The sequence below is a fragment of the Saimiri boliviensis genome, chromosome 9, assembly GCF_048565385.1.
Source record: "Saimiri boliviensis isolate mSaiBol1 chromosome 9, mSaiBol1.pri, whole genome shotgun sequence".
Classification (NCBI taxonomy): Eukaryota; Metazoa; Chordata; class Mammalia; order Primates; family Cebidae; genus Saimiri; species Saimiri boliviensis.
The window spans coordinates 30,990,641-31,010,116 of NC_133457.1; positions in this window are offsets into that span (position 1 = coordinate 30,990,641).

Below are 19,476 nucleotides of genomic sequence, written 5' to 3' on the forward strand. Positions count from 1 at the left end.
TCTTAAGTGGGATGACTTTATGGCATCTTTAATTCAGCGATGAATGGGCAGCAATCAGAAACAAAGTTCTCAGTATTATGTAGTTAATGTCCTCCATCTACTTTGAACACTTAGTAAAAGAATTGATTGGCTACGTATAAAAGGAGAATTGAAGAAACCTATGTTATTGGATCTTTAAATAATAATACCTAAATATATTTCATTCAAACATGTAGATGTTTGGACATTTTGGACAAAGACACATTGAGTTGATTTTTATTCTTTTTCTTTTCCAGAACTCTGTCAAGTTATGGGCCAGTCTAAGAAAACACGTTACAATCTATTTTGTCAGACTTCTTCCACATAAAATTCTAATTGCATTAGCTGATGCTGTAATAATTGGCAAACATTTCCTCTTTGAAAATACCAATTTGGGCTAGTCATTTTGCAGAAATTTGTGTAGTTTTCATTATAGCCTGGTGAAAACTATTTCTAAATTACTTATAAAAGACAATTTTTTTTGTTTGTTTGTTTGAGATGGAGTCTTGCTCTGTCATCCAGGCTGGAGAGCAGTGGTGCGATCTTGGCTCACTGCAACCTCTACCCCTTGGGTTCAAGCAATTCTTGTGCCTCAGCCTCCCAAGTAGCTGGGACTACAGGTGCATGCCACCAGACCTGGCTAATTTTTGTATTTTTAGTAGAGACAGGGTTTTGCCATGTTGGTGTTGGCTGGGCTGGTGTGGAACTCCTGGCCTTAGTGATCCTCCTGCATCAACCTCCCAAAGTGCGGGGATTATAGGCGTGAGCCACAGCGCCAGACCATAGAAGACAATTTTTATGTTAACTAAAATATTTGCTTAGCTGTAATACAGTTTTTGTAAGGAGAAAAGTCATGTGACTACATTGGAGGACCCTCCCTATCTCATAAAGACTTGTCAGGGTACTCCTGCAGCACATCTCAATTTATACCAGCCACGTTTCAAGTGTTCAGTAGCCACATGTGGCTGGAGGCTTTTGGATTGGACAGCTTTTGAATTGGACTGTTCAGTTCTGTTCCACTGAGACAGAAGCTGTGGAACAACAGGTTCTGTTTCAGTAACCCTCAAGAGGAATTCAGTCTTGATGATCTTTCTGCTCTCATTAGAGTCCCCTCAGAACTTGGTAATTATAATTTATTGAAGAATTATAATAAATCTTCACCTAGGTGAAGACAGTGACCCCCAATCACATGTAAAATGGCAGTCTTAAAGTACTCTGCCTAAGTAACAGGGCCAAGGGAATTCATACTATTGAGACCTGTTTGTGTTAGGAACTTCATACATTTAATCCTCCCCACGACCCCCATTTTATAGATGAGAAAAATAGTATGTGGAGAGTTTAGGTTGTTAAGATCATACAGCCACTATGTAAATGAAAAGGGATTTAAGTCTATGTAACTCTAAAGCCTGAATTCTCCAATTTAAGAATCACAGCTAGGGCCGAGCACAGTGGCTCACATCTGTAATCCTAGCACTTTGGGAGGCTGAAGTGGGTGGATTGCCTGAGCTCAGGAGTTTGAGACCAACCTGGGCAAGAAACTCCGTCTCTACTGAAATACAAAAGAAATTAACCAGGCATGGTGGCATGTGCCCGTAGTCCCAGCTACTCGGGAGGCTGAGGGAGGAGAATTGCTTGAACTCGGGAGGCAGAGATTGCAATGAGTTGAGATTGTGCCACTGCACTCCAGCCTGGGCAACAGAGTGAGACTTTGTCTCTACAGAAAAAAAAAAAAAAAGAAAAAAAAGAAAAAAAAAATCACGGCTAGGTAATCAAGTAAACTGGAGCTCCACTCCCTTCATTAGGGTGGGGAGCCAAGAATCTGCGTTGTTGTCTTGAACCCTCAGATTCTTATAAGGTGCTCCCCACACAACATTTTGGGAAACAGGAAACAGAATTTCTTTCTCATGCCTTTCTGTAAGTGCAGCTCATGTACTCCCTGACCTCCTCTCTGATGGTCATTGGAGATGAGATGATTTCGAGAATCACACCATGCTTCACCCTCTCTCTTTATCCTGTTCTGAAGAGACCACATGCAGGAAATTTTTGGTTTGCAAATGAACCAGTCCGGTTCATGCTTTCCAAGAATTTGATAGAAACCAAATTAGAGAGAAAGGAGTGTTTCAAGGGTATCTCTGAATCTAGGGATGTTAGTTACAATGACAGTAATAAAAAAGAGAAGATTGTGTGCTTAAAGAATACAAGATACATATTTGTGCTGAATGGGTGGTTTGGGGTAACAATAGAACAAGGTTTGGTTGTATCTTGCCCTGTTTTTTTTTTTTTTTTAATTAAAAAGAAATCTGCGTGTCAGTGTTTCTCTATACAATGTACACAATGTGAACTGCAGCATCTTAAATGTTTGGCAGGACATTCATGCTCATGACATCACATGCTGAGAGGACAGGGAGGCCACTGTGGGGCTGGCCTCGAAGAGAGGCAGCATCAGTGCTACCATTGAGATGTCCCCACAAAAGAGTGTGTGACAGCCAGATGTGCGTCTTAATGGAGACTGAACCAGGATTGTGGGTAGAACATTGGCACATGCTGCTTATGGCTTGAATAGCAGCTCTTGAGGAATCTATATTTCTCTACCTCATGCAGAATCTTAGAGATCTGGCTTTGTGGCCCCATGGCTGGGGGAGGGAGTGGAGATGGAGGGACTTGTCACTGCTCCATGCCCCATTGTTGAAATGGAAAATGTGGAAATGTGAAGCCATTTCTAGAGGATTGTGGAAGGTATGAATTGCTTCCAAATACAAAAATACAAATAGAAAAGATCACCTTCCAAATACAAAAGATCACCTGATCGTCACAGTGGGGGCTTTCTTGAATTAAAATGGTTGTATCTCTATTTCTCTTGTGTTGAATTCTATAGCTGTGATTTTCAAACTGCAGTGTTGGTACAGATCACTTGGGGATCTTGTTAAAATGCGCATTCTGATTCAGCAAGGTGTGATAGGGCCTTGGCATTTCTGACCAGCTGTCAAGGGATGCTGATGCTGATGGTCCCAGGCACACACCCTGAGTAAACAGACTCTGGAATCTACCTCCTGCTGATGGACAGGCCGGCCCTGTGCCCAGACATCGTGAGTGGTGCCTCTCTTTGTGGAAGACACTGGGGGTGGTTCTTCACTCTTCAAAATAATTCTGGAGCCTCACTGGTCAATAATTCTGGTGTAGAATCATTCTTTTGGCTGCAAGATTTTGTCCTTATTTAAGGAATACCCAGTGGTACGCTTGAGCTAAGTACTGGCTCACAAAAGCTGATTGTTAACATTTTTCAGGAATTTTGCAAGCTGGTTGATGTCAAGTTGGGAGCTTGATAGCAGCCATGGTGGGATAGTCATTCCACAGAAATCACCAAACACTGCAAATCAGGCATTTCTCCCCCACCTCCACCTTCCAGCCTGTTGCTAAACGCTTACCAGCCCACCACTGCTCAGCTCTTGGAGAACCGTACATTAAGCTACATCAGTCCTTGTCACTGTAACTCGGAATGGCTCTATCCCTCCTCTCCCTGAGAATAAGTTTCAATGATGGAAGATGGGGAGAGCTGAGAGTACATGGGGTGACTGAGGGAAAAGAGCTGTGTGTGCACTGGTTCCCTTGTCCTGAGTCTGAGGGTCTTGGTGGCTGGCAAAGAAAGGGGTGCTTATGTTTTAGCCTGGTTCCTAGGCTTAGAGAGTAGTCAGTACAACCGGCTTATGTATCAAATTATGCTACCAGGTTGGTGTGTGGGACCATCCTGTCCTCTTTTGAACTCATATACTTGTTGGTGTCACTAATCTAGCTTCTAGAAGTTTCCTGGCAGATTTAGTTTTTTTTGGAGATGGAGTCTTGCTCTGTTGCCAGGCTGCAGTGCAGTGACGTGATCTCGGCTCACTTCAACCTCCGCCTCCTGGGTTCAAGCGATTCTTCCGCCTCAGCTTCCTGAGTAGCTGGGACCAGAGGCACGTGCCACCATGCCCAGCTAATTTTTGTATTTTTAGTAGAGACGGGATTTCACCATATTGGCCAGGATGGTCTCGATCTCTTGACCTCGTGATCTGCCCACCTCGGCCTCCCAAAGTGCTGGGATTACAGGTGTGAGCCATCGTGCCTGGCCAGATTTAGTTTTTAAAGGTCATTTTTTTCTGATTGTAATAGTAATAATAATAATATAATGACTCATGTTTATTGAAAGCTTATTTTTTGCCAGACACAGTCCTAGTATTTTATATATATTGACATGCTTAATCTCACAACAGCCCTTATGAATTAGGGGCTATTGATATTTTCATCTTACAGGTAAGGAAATTAATATAAAGAGACATTTTCAAACTGACTTAAATCACACAACTATTGAGTAATATATATTTATTATAGAAAATTTGAACTGGAAATTAAAAAATTAAATAAAAAATTACCCATCATTTCATCATTAATTTCTTTTGTGTATATGTTTAGCCATCATTCTATTTTAAATCAAAAACTCTAACATACTTTATGTATAATTTTGTCCCTGCTTAAAAAAAAACATACATTTTCTTATGTCATTAGGTGGTTTTTCTACGATAAGATCTTTACTATCTGCATAATATTCTATTGTTTGGATATACCATAATCTACTCTTCCTAAGAATACCTTAGTTATTTTGGTTTCTTTTAAATTTCTTCTAAGTAATTTTGCCATGAACATCTGTATAGGGAAATTTTTGCATATGTACATGATGACCTTTTTAAGATAAATTCTTAGAAAGTAGTTGCTGAATCATATATTCCATGTAGTATTTTAAAAACAGGTTTTTTTTTTTTTAGAAGGGTGCCTAGTTTCTCCAGCAATAATAGAATGCAGTATATCAATTTAATATGCTGTTCTTTTAAAATTATTTGAACAATTTAATGTTTTCAGTTTTGTTGATAGGGAGTTATGTAAGCAAACACTTTTAATAAATGGCTTATTCAGACATTTCAAAAGTATTCATGCTGGGAGAAAATGTATGCAAATGGGAGGCTGGGGGCTGAAGTTCTACCTGCGAGAGAGAGAGAGAGAGAGAGAGAGAGAGAGAGAGAGAGAGGGTTTGTTTTTGTTTTTGTTTTTTGTTTTTTTGTTTTTTTGTTTTTTTTGACAGAGTCTCGCTCTGTCGCCCAGGCTGAAGTACAATGGTATGATCTTGGTTCACTGCAACCTCCGCCTCCTGGGTTCAAGCCATTCTGCCTCAGCCTCCTGAGTAGCTGGGATTACAGGCACACACCACATGCCCGGCTCATTTTTGTATTTTTAGTAGAGACAGCGTTTTACTATGTTGGTCAGGCCGGTCTCAAACTCCTGACCTTGTGATCCGCCCACCTCGGCCTCGCACAGTGCTGGGATTACAAGCGTGAGCCACCACACCTGGCCTTTTTTTTTTTTTTCTTCAGATGGAGTTTTGCTCTTGTCACCCAGGCTGGAGTGCAATGTCACAATCTCGGCTCACTGCAACCTCTGCCTCCCAGGTTCAAGCGATTCTTCTGGCTCAGCCTCCTGAGTAGCTGGTATTACCGGCACCTACAGGCACCCACAACCACACCTGGCTAATTTTTGTATTTTCAGTAGAGTCGGGATTTCACTATGTTGCCCAGGCTGATCTCGAACTCCTGACCTCTGATGGTCCGCCTGCGTCAGCCTCCCAAAGTGCTGGGATTACAGGCGTGAGCCACTGTGCCTGGCCTGCCTGCCCTATATTGCAGTCCTCCTTTAGCTGACCAGTGTCCACAGAGAATGGAGTGTTAGTCTTCAGGAGACTGTGTGTGGGACACTCGAATTCCAACAGCCCCTGGTTAGGGTGGGAAGGTCTGGGAGAATTGTAGGCTGAAGCATTGTTTCTGGTTCTGAACGACCTCCTTCCCCATTGATGCTACCTTGATTGTGCACTCTGGACCTCACTCCCTTCTCCATTCTTGCTGTCTCTGTGTCTTCTCAGGACCGCATCATCTCCTTCCTGGATGGGTCCTGCTTTTCCCCCTTTGTGTCTAGCTTCCCCTGTGTCAATACCGAGATCTCAACAGGTGCTTTCCTGGCTTGTCATCCTTCGAAGTCTCCCTTTGCCCGCTGCATAAAATGCAACTGCTTTAGCTTGGCATGCAAGGCCCTTCAGAAACCTACCTGGCCTTTATTAAAAATATTTACATAAGGATCTTTGATTATGAGCAAGAGAAATAGACTCTGGATAGATGAAACAAAAGTGGGCTTTTTTTTTTTTTTTTTTGGTGGTGGAGGGAGTTTGGAAACAAGGTTTTGGGGGAAGAGAAGTTAGTTTTCCAGAAAAACCAAACTCAGAGAAGGGCAAGCGGGAAGTAGACAGTTCTGCAAGGGTTCTGTTGCTAGGATGAAGGAACCCCAGCTGTGTTCAGTCTTCATCACTCAGTTTAAGATTAAAATACCAGAAGGTGGCTGGGCGCGGTGGCTCAAGCCTGTAATCCCAGCACTTTGGGAGGCTGAGGCGGGTGGATCACGAGGTCAAGAGATCGAGACCATCCTGGTCAACATGGTGAAACCCCGTCTCTACTAAAAATACAAGACATTAGCTGGGCATGGTGGTGCGTGCCTGTAATCCCAGCTACTCAGGAGGCTGAGGCAGGAGAATTGCCTGAACCCAGGAGGCGGAGGTTGCAGTGAGCTGAGGTCGCGCCATTGCACTCCAGCCTGGGTAACAAGAGCAAAACTCTGTCTCAAAAGAAAAAAAAAAAATACCAGAACGTAGCATCTGATTGGCATCTGATGTGCCTGCCCCAAGCCAATCACTGTATGTAGCTAGGGAAATTGGGCCAGGCCTAGGTCTTATGCACTCTCTCTCTCTCTCTCTCTCTCTCATATATATATATGAGAGAGAGATATATATTTATATATATATGATATATATATATATAAGCGAAATATATATATATATATTTCCTTGGGGGTTGGTGGGGGTGAAAAAGAGCAGGGTTTTCACAAAGAAATTAAGATACTTAGGGGACATGGATGCTGAAAGGATCCAAAGTAGCACATGTCCATTACACTCACCGACATCCCAAAATATCATTCGATCATTCTCATTGCCTCCTCCCTGTCCATTACCCATCATCTTATCAAGAAGGTCTTTGGGAGAGAATCTATCATCACTAAACAAGCGACTCTTTATAGGAACAATATCCTGGAGAAGTAATTATTGTAAATTTTAAACTCCTTCCCTAAAACTATATTTTCAGTAAATCTAAAAAGCTTTCATTAATTACAAATCTCCCCTCATTCTGCCTTCTGTTCAGAAACAGAACAGAATTCTGAATGAGCAGGCCTTCAGGGTATGATGCTAGATACATAATTCATGCCGGTGCCGTGTTTTCACATCTGGGCTTCCTTAGAGCTTATTGATATTTTATTAAGACTTGAAATTTTCATTTTATTTAAAAATTCACAAACTCTTAAACCTTTGATCATCTTAAAATGAGTTTTATGAGTGTCCGATAAAATTATATTATTTATTTATTAATTCATTTGTTAATTAGTTAACTAATCAAGCAAATATTTAATGAGCACTTGCTATGTGCCAGCCATGCAAATGCCACCAGATATAAAAAGGAAGCACAGAGACAGCACCAGACTCAAATAACACAGAGTCTAGTGGGAAAGTTAGGCATGTCATGAATAATAATGGTATTAGTTTCTTATCATTGTCATCTTTAATGTACTTTAAAAAGTTACACCCCAACTGATTAAAATAAATTTTTTTTGAGACAGGGTCTCACTCTGTTGCCCAGGCTGCAGTGCAGTGGTGAGGTGGTGGTTCACTGCAACCTCTGCCTCCTGGGCTCAAGCAATTCTCGAGCTTAACCTCCTGAGTAACTGGGATTACAGGGGTGCGCCACCACACCCAGTTAATTTTTATGCTTTTAGTAGAGATGAGGTTTTGCCACGTTGGCCAGGCTGGTCTCAAACTCCCAGCCTCAAGTGATCCGCCCATCTCCTGCTTCCCAAGTACTGGGATTACAGGCAGAAACCACCATGCCCTGCCCTGGCAGAGAAGCGAAGATAAAATACCAACAGATGCACATCATTGCACAGATTTAAAGATAAGAGGTTAAAAAATATTTGATGTATAAATGCATATTGGCTTTAAACTACGTCTTCCGGCCGGGCGCGGTGGCTCAAGCCTGTAATCCCAGCACTTTAGGAGGCCGAGGCGGGTGGATCACGAGGTCAAGAGATCGAGACCATCCTGGTCAACATGGTGAAACCCCGTCTCTACTAAAAATACAAAAAAGTAGCTGGGCATGGTGGCATATGCCTGTAATCCCAGCTACTCAGGAGGCTGAGGCAGGAGAATTGCCTGAGCCCAGGAGGCGGAGGTTGCGGTGAGCCGAGATCGCGCCATTGCACACCAGCCTGGGTAACAAGAGCGAAACTCCGTCTCAAAAAAAAAAAAAAAACAAAAAAAAAACTACGTCTTCCCCCAAGCTTGTACCTTTTTTGTGGGTGTGGAAAGTCAGCCAATTCCTGAACTTCCTAAAGTTTCTTGACTTAATTATGAGCAAAAACAGTGAGATACTGGCAGAGAAGTGCCTTCTTCAGGCTTCCGTGGGATGTCCTGCTGAGACCTGCGGAGGAGCACGCTGTTTCTTCTTAGAGCTGGAACTTAGTTGAAGGCATCACTCTTTTGCTTGTCAGAATAATTAAAAAACTGTCCAGGTGTCAGAGCTCGGCTTCTGCTGTGTCAAGTGTAGCAAAAACATAGCTGACTCAGTTGGCACTGGGATGTAGATAAAATGCATGGCCAGGTACAGTTTAGAAGAGCAAATCGGAGAATTGAAGCAATGATCCTCATGCATATGTTACACATATTTTCTCTGCTTCCTTGAATGCTCCATTGTCCCATCAGACTTCACTTAAAAGACACTAGTTCAATGACCAAATTATTATTTTATTTGAGACAGAGTCTCACTCTGTCGCCCAAGCTGGAGTGCAATGGTGTGATCTTGGCTCACTGCAACCTCCGCCTCCTGCATTCAAGTGATTCTCCCACTTCAGCCTCCAGACTAGCTGGAATTACAGGCGTGCACCACCATGCCTAGCTAATTTTTGTATTTTTAGTAAAGACAGGGTTTCACCAGGTTGGTCAGGCTGGTCTCGAACTCCTGACCTCATGATCCACCTGCATCGGCCTCCCAAAGTGCTGGGATTACTGGCGTGAGCCACTCTACCCAGCCTTCAATGACCAAATTATTAAGCATTTCAAGATGTTGACAGCAGAGGCTTAAACCAAGTGCTGGGTCCTTCTGCTCTGCTGCCTTTGAGGTCACATAGGTTGCATGTCCATGAGGCTGATCCTGGCCTTTATTCTAGCAGGCTGGGAACCTAGATAAAATTTTGATTAAGTGTGAAAAATTAAGACAATAGATTTTGGGGGAAATTTGTAGCCTAAGCCACACTTTCTAACAATTGTATAAGGAAGGTGTCATCTCCTTTTTCCTTGTTAGGAGACTGGGCTTCAGGGAGATGAGGTAATGAGCCAAGATTACAGAGCTAGTAAGTATTAAGATCAAGATTTGAACCCATGTCTTCTAATGTTAAGGCCAGTTCTCCTTCTATTGCAGTATACTTACAGTTTATGAAATGAAACTAAATTATATTTAATAAAATACAGTGAGATGAGAATGTAAAAAATATACATCTTTCTCATGGGATATTAAAGAGAAGTAATTTTACTTAAAACAATAACAATACAGCACACATATATTTATTCATTTAATTCTTACAACAGTCCTATGAGTTAGGGGCTGTTAACATACCCATTTTATAGGTGAGAAAACGGAGGCATGGAGAGGTTAAGTAAATTGCCTAAGGTTCCACAGCCAGGATTATAAATGTTGCAGTCTGGATGTAAAGCCTGAGGTATTAACCACTACTCTAGCCTTCAGGTGGAACTTATTCCCTAAGAAAGTAGAATAAAGGCCAGATGCAGTGGCTTATGCCTGTAATCCCAGTACTTTGGGAGGCTCAGGTGGGAGGATTTCTTGAGCCCAGGAGTTCGAGACTAGCCTGGGCAACATGAAGAAACCTTGTCTCTACAAAAATTAGCCTGGTGTGTTGGTGCACACATATAGTCTCACCTACCCGGGAGTCTGAGGTGGGAGGATTGCCTGAGCCTGGGAGGTCAAGGCTACAGCTTTGATGACACCACTGCGCTCCAGCCAGGGTGACAGAATGAGACTCTGTCAAAAAAAATAAAAAAAAAAAGGCCATTTTAATAAAAGAACAGTAGTTTTGGACTTAGTGTAAGGTTTTTTAGGCCAAGTATAGTGACTCACGCCTGGAATCCCAGTACTTTGGGAGGCTGAGGCAGGTGGATCACTTGAGGGCAGGAGTTTAAGACCAGCCTGATCAACATGGTGAAAACCCCATCTCTACTAAAAATAAAAAAAAAAATTAACCAGGTGTGGTGGATGACTGTAATTCTAGCTGCTTGGGAAGCTGAGGCAGGAGAATCACTTGAACCTGGGAGGCGGAGGTTGCAGTGAGCTGAGATTGTGCCACTGCACTCCAGCCTGGGTGACAGAGCCAGACTGTCTCAAAAAAAGAAAAAGGAAAGAAAGAAAGAAAGAAAGAAGGGCCAGGCATGGTGGCTCATACCTGTGATCCCAACATTTTGGGAGGCCAATGAGGGTGGATCACCTAGGTCAGGAGTTCAAGACCAGCCTGGCCAATGTGGCAAAACCCCATCTCTGCTTAAAAAAAAAAAAATGCAGGCCAGGTACAGTGGCTTACACCTGTAATCCCAGCATCCTGGGAGCCGAGGTGAGTGGATCACCAGAGGTCAGGAGTTCAAGACCAGCCTGGCCAACATGGTGAAATCCCATATCTCCTAGAAATACAATAATTAGCTGGGTGCGGTGATGCACACCTGTAATCCCAGCTACTCAGGAGGCTGAGGCAGGAGAATCCTTCAACCCAGGAGGCAGAGGTTGCAGTGAGCCAAGATTGCACTACTGTACTCCAGCCTGGGTGACAGAGTGAGACTCCATCTCAAAAATAAAATAAAATAAAATAAAAAAATAGCCGGGCACGGTGGCACATCCTGTGATACCAGTTACTTAGGAGGCAGAGGCAGGCAGGAGGATTGCTTGAACCAGGGAGGAGAAGGTTGCACTGAGCTAAGATTGTGCCACTGCATTCCACCCCGGGCCACAGAGTAAGACTCCATCTCCAAAAAAAAAAAAAAAGATTGCTTAACACAAATACTTTCCCAGTTAAAAATGTTACTTTAGGGGTAGGGTTGAATTCCGGACCTGTTGGTCTTCAAAACAGATTTTCTTAGAATAGGATCCTTTATCTGCAGTCAACTGGAAAATAAAGGGAACTCAAGCTTCTCTATGGTATAAGGGCTCTTGGATATTTGTATCTCTGGAAAGAGGAAATAATAGGCTCATATTCTCTACAACTTCACAAACAGATTTTCAGGAAATAACGGGCATTAGCTATGGAAGGAAATAAACTCTCTTGCAGGTGTTGAGGTCCTATTTAATGACAGGGATGTATGTGGAAAATGAAGGCACACACAGATGCTTTCTGGTAGATTCGGCTCCAGGGGTGGGAGGGGCAGCACCTGCTGGCAAGTCCCAGGGTTGTGAAGGCGAGGGAATGGACAGAGATCAGACTGTAGATTTGGTTGCCAAACAAAATGCCAACATGGGTGGGTATGCTCTGTTTTCAGCAAAGAAATCACTGGGCTGGGAAACCCTCAAAATATCAATCATTCAATAAGACCTCTTCAGGAAAACAATGTTAGGATTTTTCACATAGCCCTTTTGAAGTTAACCAGTTTTGGCTTAAAACTTGAAAATAAAACAAGAGCGCACGCTAGATAGAAAGGTCTTTCTAAGCTACTTTCGATCCTGGAAGATCCCTAGAGGAAAGACAGAGCCTTGGTTTTGTTTAAAAAAAAAAAAAAAATTGGCTTCAGGATGGAAAAGAAAGAGAGCCAGGATTGTGATTTCAGTCCTGTACTTTCCCTCCAAGGGAGGGTGCTGGGCCAAGCTGAGGCTGGGAGGCCATCAAAGACTCCCTCTGTGTACTGGGATTTGGAATTTATTTCTGATGTCATGATAAGGACAAAGGAATCTCGCACTGTGTCAGGCCAGGGTAGCTGCTGTGCTCCTGACAGGGAGAAGGATAGGGTAAGTGTCCTCCTGGAGGGCCACCTTCAAAGCCTGGCATTGTCTCCAGAACGAATCCAACTTTCATTTCGTAGCCTGTTAGAGAGTTGTTCTCCACGAATGCCTCTGAACCCTCCTTGAACCCCAGAACGTTTCAGCTAGCACTGTCACTTGAAATTAACAACTTCCATATGTTTACCCCCCGTGGTGAAAAGTTGTTTTTCCTTTTATTTGTCCTCAGATTGTCTCCGGTCCCTTTGTCCCATCAGTAGTTCATTTGGTTGCCACCAAATTTCCTCTCCTCATCTCATTAGTTCATTAAATGAATTCCAGCATCTGAAAAGAGCAGTTTTTAAGATTTGAGTTTTGCTGAAGAATTTAGGTAAAATGTTTTATAGGCAACTGAAGATATGGGTACAGCAATACGTGGATTAGCTTCACATGCATACGCCTTCCAACCTGTTAACTGGAAACAAAAGTTTCCACAGAACATGTGAGAAGAAAACAAAACATATTTCAATCTCATTTTGAAAGCACTAAATTGCTATATAATGATAAGTGATAAAAATGCCTCTAATTTCCATCTATGCTTTTTTTTTCTTCAATAACCAGTTGGGCGTTTTTTTAGAAACTTAATAGAATTCATCATATTCATGAATTCAAATCAGTGTGTTCTTAGGAAAGATACTAGACTGTGTCTTTCATTCTAGTATCTTTGTTCTGTCAAATGAATTTAGTTTTTAATGATCAGATCTTGAGAGTTTGCTAGAAAATGACCCCAAACTTCAGGATCTAATTCTTCTCTAATATACTTTCTTACATGGAGAGATAATTCCACATTTTTGTTGTTTAACCAGTGGTGCAGCTTAAATTTTAGGCCACCAAAATTTTTACAGAGAGTTTCCTCTCCCTTTGATTATTATAAAATAAACAGACCATGCCTCCCAACAGTTTTTTTTCTCTTCACGCCTCTCCGCTCCCGGGGCTTTTTCGCATCTTCCTTCACATTCTATGTATAGGATTCATGCAATTTTTTATATTTATGCTATTAGACCTTATAAAAAGATCCCCAGGCCGGGCACGGTGGCTCAAGCCTGTAATCCCAGCACTTCGGGAGGCCGAGGCGGGTGGATCATGAGGTCAAGAGATCGAGACCATCCTGGTCAACATGGTGAAACCCCGTCTCTACTACTAAAAAATACAAAAAATTAGCTGGGCATGGTGGTGCGTGCCTGTAATCCCAGCTACTCAGGAGGCTGAGGCAGGAGAATTGCCTGAACCCGGGAGTCGGAGGTTGCGGTGAGCCGAGATCGCGCCATTGCACTCCAGCCCGGGTAACAAGAGCGAAACTCCGTCTCAAAAACTAAATAAATAAATAAAAGAGTTAATATTTTCTTTTTTTTTTTTTTTTTTTTTTGAGACGGAGTTTCGCTCTTGTTACCCAGGCTGGAGTGCAATGGCGCGATCTCGGCTCACCGCAACCTCCGCCTCCTGGGTTCAGGCAATTCTCCTGCCTCAGCCTCCTGAGTAGCTGGGATTACAGGCACGTGCCACCATGCCCAGCTAATTTTTTTGTATTTTTAGTAGAGACGGGGTTTCACCATGTTGACCAGGATGGTCTCGATCTCTCGACCTCGTGATCCACCCGCCTCGGCCTCCCAAAGTGCTGGGATTACAGGCTTGAGCCACCGCGCCCGGCCAATATTTTCTTTTTCGTATCTTTTTGGAGGTTACTGATCCACAGGGGAAGAGAGAGAGAGAGAGAGAGAGAGAGAGAGAGAGAGAGACATATAAACCAATAACTCTATTCAACATGTAAAATGCTAGGTACACGAAAAAAAAGAATGCCATGGGAACTTGTGGGGGAGGAAGGCGAGACAGAGGCCAAATTCCAGAAAGTCAAAGAGAGGAGATACTTTTGAGAAGAACTTGAAAGATAAATGGGAGTATGCTGAAGCAAGAAGCGGGCCAAGGACATTCAAGAAGACACAAGAAAAGAGAGTGTGCTCAGAAACTCGGAGGAGTTGGTAGGGGTCAGGATATAGGACGCCTGCGGGAGGGGCAGACCTGAGCCCGGAGAGCTGTGTGCCGACTGGGCTGTGAGGGGATCTGCTCTGCTGGTAGTGGGGAGCCACTGAAGATTTTAAGTGGAGGAATGACCTTAGTGAAGGATATATTTCATTCACAAATCATGAACTATATATACATTTTATAAATAATTACATTTTTGGCAGATGTGGATGAAATTCTGTTCAATCTAATTTAACAAATAATTATTGACCGTTGTGGCAAGTGATACCTCCAAAGTTGGTGGAACCGTTAAGCTGAATATTTACAATGAAATACACAAATGTGTGCCTTTGTCCTTTGAAATTGTAATTATCTGGAAATCTTTGCCATCTGGAACAAATTCACACTAGTATTTAGTCCTTAACAATATGTACATTTGGGGTTTATGTTGCAGCAGTGTGTTATGAATAAGGTAGTGTTATGGCATTCTTCAGAGATATCAATGACATCAAAGTTCAAGGCTGACCTATAGATATGGTATTGTGTGCTATCATTAAAGTGACCATATTTCTAGAACCCCCAATACACTTTTTTTTCCTAATTGAGATTTTTTTTTTTCTTTGAGATGGAGTCTTGCTCTGTTGCTAGGCTGGAGTGCAGTGGTGCAATCTCAGCTCACTGCAACCTCCACCTCCCGGGTTCAAGCAGTTCTCCCTGCCTCAGCCTCCCTAGTAGCTGGGACTACAGGCATGCACCGCTATGCCCAGCTTGTTTTTGTATTTTTAGTAGAGACGGGGTTTCACCATGTTAGCCAGGATGGTCTCGATCTCTTGATCTCGTGATCCACCCACCTCGGCCTACCAAAGTGCTGGGATTACAGACATGAGCCAGTGCGCCTGGCCCCTAATTGAGAATCTATATGTATGAAATGATTAATCACACTTACATTCTGAATAAAACAAAGCCAAACCAATATATATGTAGGCCAAACATCCAAGCCGATGAACTCTGAGTATGAATTCCTTCTGCTGACGGAATATAAGCATCCTACATCTATATATCCCATGCAGAGAGAGTGGCCTGTGTAAGGTGTGGCCTTAAGAGAGTAGCTTCTATTATTTGTGTCATTGTTTGGAAAGAGCTGCCAGGACACCATCTTGGTTTGCCAGAGAGAATGTGACAACTATTTGAAAAGGCCCTTATGTCATAAGAAATAAAGATTATTTTTATTTCTGATTAGAAAAGTAAAATATACTTTGAAGAACATCTAGAAAAAACAAAAAAATATAAAAAAGAAAATGCAAAACCACCCAAATCAGAATTTTTAGAGGTAACAATCATGAACACTTTATATAATCTTCTTCCAAATATTTTTCTACGCTATACAAAATACACATACTTATTCAAAACTAAATACATACTAAATATACACTTCGCATCCTACTTTTAAAATTTAACATAATTACAATTCCTTGTGTCATTAAGCATTCTTTGAAAACTTGTTTTTAGATAGCTATAGAGTATTGAATTTTATAGTTACACCATAATTAATTTAAACAATTTCTAGTTTGGGGCATTAAGTGGATTTCAAATTTTTTTTGATATTTTTTCCCCCTGTATTTATAGATAAATAAATCCAGTGACTTATTTTCTTAGGACCATTTTCTAAAAGTGATTCAAAGGATCTGAAATCTTTCAGATAGAACTGTTGAATATTTAAACAGAGTGATTGAAATCGATCTCTGCTTTGGCGGGAGCATAGTGAGGGTCTCTGGATGATGAGGGAAAACTTAACTTTTTTTTTTTTTGAGACAGAGTTTTGCTCTTGTCACCCCATGCTGGAGTGCAGTGGCGAAATCCTATATCACTGCAACCTCCGTCTCCTGGGTTCAAGCGATTTTCCTGCCTCAGCCTCCTGAGTAGCTGGGACTACAGGTGCCCGCAACCATCCCTGGCTAGTTTGTGTATTTTTAGTAGAGACAGGGTTTCACCATGTTGGCCAGGCTGGTATCGAACTCCTGACCTCAGGTGATCTGCCCACCTCAGCCTCCCAAAATGCTGGCATTACAGGCATGAGCCACTGTGCCTGGCTGGAAAACTTAACTTCTATGTATTCACCCCTTTGGGAAATATCGATTGAGTGCCTCTGTGTCCCAGGCTCTGCACTATGTGCCAGCGTGCAGCATGAAGCGGAGGCAACGCTCACTGCCCTTCTGGCTTGCCTGCATGGACACAGATGGCAATGGAGATCTGAGTCTCTCATATCTAAGTCTGAGCCCCTTTGCACCCCCAGCCATCTCTCCCCTCAGAGTGGTCCTTAGGGGCTTCACTTCAGCGTAGGTTTACGGTGCCTTCCAGCCCTTGCTGTATTTAGAACTATCTCGGGGAGAAGTTGGGAAGTGAATGGGGCCAAGTGTGTCTTTGGGAACCTGGTCTCTTTCTTCTGTACCTGAGTCCCCGGAGTTCCCTCTCAGGCACCCAGGAACCTCAGAGTATTTTCTCATGGCTTGTGAAAACTGTTTTCTCAGAAGGAACGGATGATGTCAGTCATTCATATCTCAACCTGGGTGAATCAAGACGCTGTGTTCCTACTTCCAGGGGGAGTTAACTGTGAAGGAACTTAAAGCTCTCCTTACTGAGGAACGCCAGACTTTGTTTCCAGTGGAGGAATTTCTGGCATCAGAGAGCAGATAGGGCAGAGCTGCTTCCCTCTGCTGCTCCTCAAGGCTCACAGCTTGCTATGGAAGCATCCTGGGAGGACATTGTTCCCTGCCCTTTCCACCAACGTTGGTTAATCCAATCTCCACCCTCTCTTACAAGATTGACATGGCAAGTGAGGAAGCCAAGGACATTGTATCCACATCTTAAACTCAATCCCAGTACATGAAAGGGGCTACTTTGGAAATAGAGCTTCCTAAAACAGGGAAATCCCATTGCCAGGAAACCCCTTGCCCCTCCCCACCAGACCCTGTGAGGAGTGTCTCCACAAGGAAGGAAATTAAATCAGTCTTCCAGCCACCAGAATTGAATTGGGATGGACTATTTCCTCATTGCATTATGTTCCAAACTGCATTCCTGTCGCTGTGTTTGAAGTTAATTAGAGTCACAAATCATTCTCATTTCCCCTCTCTGACGGAAAGCCTGCTGCAATGCTGATCTCATCGAGTTAATTGACCTACAAAGGGCTCATTCCTTGCTGAAAACACTCTACAGGGCTCTGATGGGTAAGCATCAGGCTCCACATAGATGTAATAAAAGCTTGAAAAGTTTGAATTTTTAGGTTGTAGAAATGGGAGCACGTGGTTTTCTCTCGGAGCCTTAGAGCTAGCTGTTTTTTTCTGCCCTGGATTTGATTGAGGCTGATGAGAGGATGGAAGGACCTATCCTCAGGTGGGGAATGAAGAGAAAGAGAATTTGGCGCAGAAAGACTCTCTTTGCCAGTCAGGGAACTGTTCATAGCTGGAAATAAAATGTGGAAGAGCTGTCAATTTAAATGTGGAAGAAGTGTTTGGCTTACGAAGGTCTCCTAAATTTCGAAGAGTATTTATTATTTTTAAAAATTTCAACTTTTATTTTAGATACAGGGGTCCGCGTGCAGCTTTGTTACATGTGGATATTGCATGACGCCGTGGTTTGGAGTACGGATTCCATCACAGAGGTAGTGAGCATAGCACTCAATAGGTACTTCTTTCCCCACCCCCAAGTAGTCCACAGTATCCATGTTCCCATATTTATATCCATGAGTGTTCAGTGTTTAGCTCCCACTTATAAGTGAGAACATGTGATATTTGTTTTCCTGTTCATGTGTTAATTTATTTAAGATTATAGCCTCCAGCTGTATCCATATTGCCACAAAGAACATGATTTCATTCTTTTTCATGGCTGTATAGTATTCCATGGAATATCTGTACCACAGTTTCTTTATCCAGTCTACCACTGATGGGCACCTGGGTTGATTCCATGTCTGTGCTATTGTGAATAGTGCAGTGATGGGCATACAAGTTCATGTGTCTTTTTGGTAGAAGGTAGAATGATAATTTTCTTTTGGGTATATACCCAGTAATGGGATTGCTGGGTTGAATAGTAGCTCTGTTTTTTTTTTTTTTGAGTTGGAGTCTTGCTCTCTCGATCAGGCTGGAGTATAGTGGTGTGATCTTGCCTCACTGAAACCTCCATTTCCCGGGCTCAAGTGACTCTCCTGCCTCAGCCTCCCAAGTAGCTGGGATTATAGGTGTGTGCCACCATGCCTGGCTAATTTTTGTATTTTTAGAGATGGGGTTTCACCATGTTAGCAGGGCTGGTCTCAAACTCCTGACCTCAAGTGATCCACCCTCCTCAGCTTCCCAAGGTGTTGGGATTACTGGTGTGAGCCATGGCGCCTGGCCATGAAACTGCCATACTGTTTTACATAATACATTATTATATACAACATTAACATATTTAAGGTTTGTTTTTCTTCCCCTCCTATCCAGGCAGGTGGAGCTTTGCAAGGGAGATCAGAGTTACAGGAAATAAAGATATGACAGTTTCTTCGCATCTCATGTGATATGAAAAATGTGTGACCCTGCTACACGCTCTACTTTTTCTCCAGGTTTTACCACCTATACCATCAACAAATGAGATAAATTAAGCCCCCATCAATGCTATTGTAATTTGGTTTGGGACTGTAGGCAGGTACCGTTCTTCTAATTTGTCTTTAAAATAAATGGGGGGCAATGAACTGAATGTTCTGTATTAGATGTAAGATGGTGCAGAAGGTGTGGGGCACTGTGGCTTCAGTAGGAGTATACCAGGAGTGGGTAATTTTTTTTTTTTTTTTTTTTTTTTTGAGGCAAAATCTCTTTCTGCCACCCAGGCTAGAGTGCAGTGGTGCGATCTCGGCTTACTACAACCTCTGCCTCCCGGGTTCAAGCTATTCTCCTGACTCACCCTCCTGAGTAGCTGGGACTACAGGTGCCTGCCACCACACTCAGCTAATTTTTGTATTTTTAGTAGATACGGGGTTTCACCATGTTGGCCAGGCTGGTCTTGAACTCCTGACCTCGTGATCTGCCTGCCCTGGCCTCCCAGGGTGCTGGGATTACAGGAGTGAGCCACCACACCCGGCCAGGGTAATTAATGAGGAAGTATAGTGAGGAGGGCCCCAGACAGAGCCCTGTACCCTTGTTAGAAGAACACGGTGAGAGGGAGACAGTGCCACTTCTGGTTCTCCTGAGAGCCCACCAAAGTGGCACTTTTATGTTCTCCTCATGGAAATAAGGTAAATTTAAAGAGGTAGGATGGCACTGACTTTCTTCAA